This window comes from Gobio gobio (genome assembly GCF_949357685.1).
Source record: "Gobio gobio genome assembly, chromosome: 1".
NCBI classification, from domain to species: Eukaryota; Metazoa; Chordata; class Actinopteri; order Cypriniformes; family Gobionidae; genus Gobio; species Gobio gobio.
In genome coordinates this window covers 38,409,312-38,415,338 of record NC_137097.1, presented here as the reverse complement: position 1 = coordinate 38,415,338, position 6,027 = coordinate 38,409,312, and positions in this window count along the sequence as shown.

The window sequence follows — 6,027 nt, the reverse complement described above, 5'->3', positions numbered from 1 at the left end:
ATCGATACTGGGGCAAACTGTCACACTGCAGGGGCAAGTTGTCACAATAAATAAGTTATTTATCAGCTCATTTTTGGGCTTATTAGCAGAATAAAGAAATTAAAACATATGAAAACTTGTGATTGTGATTCAAGAGCGGTTTGAACTACACATCTGTTCAGAAGTTTGGGGTTGGTAAAATTTTTTATGTTTTGAAAGACTCTTAAGCTCACCTTTGCTGTAATTGGTAAAAAATACAGTAATATTGTGAAATATTATTACAATTTAAAAGAACTGCTTTCTATTTTAATATACTTTAAAATGTAATTTATTCCTGTGATCAAAGTGATCATTACTCCAGTCTTGCAGAAATTCAGAAATCCTTCTAATATGATGATTTGATGCTAAAGAGAAATTTCACCTTATGAAACACTGTTTTTTCAATAGAAATTAAAATAAATTGAAATATTTGAAATAATAAATAAATTAAAATATAAATCTTTTGTAACATCTAAATGTCTTTACTGTTGCTTTTGATGAATTTAATTTATCCTTGCTGAATAAAAGTATTAATTTCTTTAAAAAAAAATCTTACTGACCCCAAATTTCGGTGACTGAAACACCGCAATAACTATATTGCACCTTATTTAATGAGACATATTCAAATAAGCAAATATATATGCTATATACAATGGTTTTAAATGTTTCAAACACTAAAGTTTGGGGTCAGTAATTTCTTTCTTTTTTTTTTTTTTTACATTATGGTAATTTCTAATAAATAAAAGTAAAAATATATATATATATTTTAGAAAATGTGCTTTCAGGTAGCCAAACATGTGGTAAAGACTTTGGCTAAATTAAGTTTAGTTAAGTTAAAATATTCTTTAATACAACTGAATTATCCTGAATACATTAGAATTAAATGAGATTTTATTTGGACTTTAACGTAATGTATGTTTTTATTTGTTTGTTTTTGAAAGGTGTTATATTTCTCTTTACAGTGTATACAAAGGAAATTTTTATGACAAAAAAATAGACAAATTGAAAATAAAAAGTTACAACGACTTTAAGAATAATAAGAAAAGTGAGCCCATACTGTTTCTCTGCCCTTAACAAAATGTCACAAGGATATAATCATGAACGTGCAATTTTTTTCATAATTGCTTTGACAATTACATTGGCAAATGTGCCTCTGAAAAGTCAAGTCTCTTCTTGATGATAAATGACTTAAAGAAACACAAAGCAATCCTTCATGCAGTGAGCTGTGCAATAAAAATGAACAACAGTTCTGTTTGCTTGTTTAAGCGTTGTGAGAGAAATGACAGGATTCCCGATGCAGAATTGTTTAGGCACCATTCCAGCAGATGTTTGTACATCTCCCGCTGATCGTCTCTCGCTCTCAGTGATAAACATGTCACAGTGGCACCAAACACTTAGCATGGAAAGAGATGTAGGGTATGTTAGATGATGTTATTCTAGAATCGGGAAGTAAAGTTAAGGAACTGTTGAACAGAGACACATTTGAACTTGAGTGTGTGTGTGTGTGTGTGTGTGTGTGTGTGTGTGTGTGTGTGTGTGTGTGTGTGTGTGTTTGGCCTCAGGTCAGGGGCTCTGGACCTATAGCACCTGTAGCATTCTACAGGATTATCAGGATTACGCCAGAGCTGCCATGTCAATCCGAGTTTGAGCACAACCACACAACCACTGCCCACTAATCCCTTTATCTCATCTACCACATGGTGTGTGTGTGTGTGTGTGTGTGTGTGTGTGTGTGAGAGAGAGAGATGGCTGTATCTAGACTTCCTGCATGCACTGGTGTCTGTGACACACATTTGCTTCCTGTCAGGTCGACCACTTCACAAATAAAATGTGACAAAACAAACACTTACATCTGACATAAGCACAAACGTTTGTATTTTCAGATTCATTCACGCTATGTTCATTTCATAGTTAGGCGAGAAAGGGCAGGTGGATTGAATGACATTCATTTCTAGAATTTTATTTAAAATGGAAATTCAAGCAAATTTCAACTGGTTTTGTTTCAAGACCCAGTATTTCTACGGAACATTAAGCGACGACCGAAATGTCAAAAATAAAACTGAAATGTATAAATGAATTTTACAAAGAACTAATGAGAAAAATGTGTTTTACAGCGATGCCAGAACAAACATTTTTGGTTCCCCAAACCTTTACAGTTCTTAAAAGAATTTATTTTCTTTTTTTAGTGTGAAAAACATTTTAACCCTTTCATGCATGAATTATGGAATACATTATCTAGATTTTTTTAAGATTGTTTTTATTACTTTAATATGATGCTAAAATTGAAATCCATTTTAATTTTTACAAAATTCAGTTTTATTTAAAAATTATATAACTGTCCACATATGTGGACACCATGCAACAAAGGCGTAAAATGGGACAAAAAGCCACAGATGACAATATGGAATATTATGCTTTTATTATGTCATTTTATGCAATGCATAACAGCCCAGATATTTAAAACATTAATATTACAATATAACAACGATAAAACACATAGTGTAGGAACTATAATGCTAGTTACATGTGGAAACCTAATAGCAATATGGGCTGGGCTTTGCTGGCACACACTCCTCATCAGTGCGGTCACACACACAACACACACACACACACACACACACACACACACACACACACACACACACACACACACACACACACACACACACACACACACACACACACACACACACACACACACACTGTCCTCTGGGATATTCTCTGTTATTCTGAACTGAGTGCCAGACCTGTGCTGTCCCTGTTTGGAAGGCAAAATGCAAATTTGTCTCGGTATGTATGTGTAAAGTTGCCATTTAATGCCATAATGTCATTTTTAATGGTTATTTATGTTGATATATTTGTTAAATGTCTGTTTTATTACAATATAAGACAATTCAAAACATATTTGCAAAAACAGAACAGATATACTAGCAGGGTACAGGAATCAGACTTTATGCAATCTGACTCCACTGTTGCATGACGTCCACATACGTGGACAGTCAGTTTTTGGTGTATAAAAACGACATTTTACTCTAAATTTTAGTTTTTAAAATACTAACATATTCATCATACTTTACTGGACATACTAATATTTTTTTTAGCTCAATTGACCTCCTTATGTAAAAGTTTTTCACAGATATACCTGGGGCATTTGGCACATGGCTATCGCTGTCAGCCATCTTGGATTAATGATGTCATCAAGCAATGAATATTTGGGATACAAGACAGTAGCCACTGGTAAAATATTGCTTTCAATCTACTGACACTGCCCTCAAGTGGTTTGGAGAGAATCACCAAGATTAATGAACCCTAAATGGAGTTAAATTAACTGTCCCCAAATGTGGACACCATGCATGAAAGGGTTAATAATCTAAAGAAACATTTTCCACTATAAAAGAACGTTTTGTGTAATGGAACATCATTCCATGATGTTAAAGGTTTTTAAAGAGTGACGTGACAAAAATTGAACCAAATGTTGACATATTTAATCAAAATGTATATAAAGTCAGAATTGTGAGATATAAAGTCAGAGTTGTGAGTTATAAAGTCAGAATTGTGTGTTATAAAGTCAGAATTGTGTGATATAGTTTATCATGCAATTATATAAATTGTACAATTCACAATTCTGGCTTTATAACTCTTTATGACTTTATATCTTGCTTATATCTTATATATTTTTTATTCTGTGGCAGAAACAAGCTTCCATAGGGGTCAACACAAACCATGTTTATCCTTTTTGCGAGCAAATGCATATTTTCTCTTACATGCATAGTTTTTCATAGTCTGTTCATGTCAGCATCTCTGTGGTAATATCTAATTGAATTGGTTTTATTCAAATAAATATGTTATTTAACATTACTGAATCAACCTAAATATATAAGGTTACACCAACAAAACTAAATTTAAGGTAAGATCAGGTAGAAGCTCTTTGACGTTTAATTGCAACCAGGTTACCAGTTTTTACAATTAACTGCCATTATTCCTACTAAGACAATGCGTGTTTTTAGCATGTTTTTTTTCCCACTGTTGTCCATGTCCCTATCCTATATGAACAGGTCTGCTATATAGTAATTTATTATGTGCTAATAATAACACAATGTGATGGAGAGTTTGACAAAGTGGGGAAAATGCATACAAAGATAGAGCGAGAGAGAGAGACAAAGGAAAAAAGTAACACATTCTATGTTGGCGGTTTGTTCTTTGTGAGCGCCTCCTTTTGATTTGATTGGCACTTCAAAGTAACTCGGTCACTAGAAGGGAGGGGACACCGAGGTGGGAACAAAAGACACCTGAGGGGTGGGAGTGCAGGGATATAGACCATAGACTGCTTCAGCATCCGGAAGACCATATGGGCAGATCAGTTCAGTCCGTTATGCTTCATGATGCATAGACACACACACACACACCAGCCGCCTGTGTGTTTTCAGAGAGATTTAGGAGCTGTTTGGTTGACACATCAAAGGACTAAAGGTCTTGTACATCTCCCTCAACGGAAAATCTGTAACTGTTCCATGTTAACATGTGCTCCTCTGGTCTGCCATTAAATCACAGACTAAAACCATTTCTACACCATTTGTGTCAATACACTGCATCCATAACATTGTCTTACTAGGCGGCAAGGAAATATGTATTTAAGGGTTCCCATCGAACCAATGAATTTCCATGACCTTTCCACTGTCTTTCCAGTCATTTGTGATAGAAATAAAGAATTACAATTCCAAATTTGATTAGCTAATAAATCATTTAGGGTATGTTCACATGACAACAATGTACTAAAAACTGAAAAGTTTTTCCTTTGCTTATTTCACGCACATCCACGAAAATTACTAAAAGCGTTATACTATTCATGTCTCTTTGTAAAGAAACACCACACGCCATAAGCGAGAGAGGTCACTGTGTAAATGCACCTTGACCGTCAAAAAAATTCACAGATAACAAAAAAAAAATCCAAATACATGACATATGAGCATTCAAGTCGTTCACAGATGAAAAAGATGGATAAATTACCTCCAAAATTTTTGAGGAGAAATTGTGAAAGTCCCAACCCGATCTCACAGCAATTTGTGCATATTTTATGATGTGGCTAATTTGTACGTATTTGATGAGTTGGTCAATTCGTATGATTTGATCACCTACCAACCAGTAAGAATTCCGGCTCTCACAGACCTGTTTTTCTTTAAGAAGCCCTCCTGTTCTCCACTCATTACATGTATTAACTGCACCTGTTTGAACTCTTTACCTGTATAAAAGACACCTGTCCACACATTCAATCAAACAGACTCCAACCTCTCCACAATGGCCAAGACCAGAGAGCTGTGTAAGGACATTAGGGATAAAATTGTAGACCTGCACAAGGCTGGGATGGGCTACAGGACAATAGGCAAGCAGCTTGGTGAGAAGGCAACAACTGTTGGCGCAATTATTAGAAAATGGAAGAATTCAAGATGGCGGTCAATCTCCCTCGGTCTGGGTCACGATCCAAGATCTCACCTCGTGGGGCATCAATGATCATGAGGAAGGTGAGGGATCAGCCCAGAACTACACGGCAGGACCTGGTCAATGACCTGAAGAGAGCTGGGACCACAGTCTCATTAGTAACACACTACGCCGTCATGGATTAAAATCCTGCAGCGCACGCAAGGTCCCCCTGCACAAGCCAGCGCATGTCCAGGACCGTCCGAAGTTTGCTAATGACCATCTGGATGATCCAGAGGAGGAATGGGAGAAAATCATGTGGTCTGATGAGACAAAAATAGAGCTTTTTGGTCTAAACTCCACTCGCCGTGTTTGGAGGAAGAAGAAGGATGAGTACAACCCCAAGAACACCATCCCAACCGAGAAGCATGGAGGTGGAAACATCATTCTTTGGGGATACTTTTCTGCAAAGGGGACCATCTTGGCCAACAACCTCCTTCCCTCAGTAAGTGGGTCGTGGCTGGGTCTTCCAGCATGACAACGACCCGAAACACACAGCCAGGGCAACTAAGGAGTGGCTCCGTAAGAAGCATC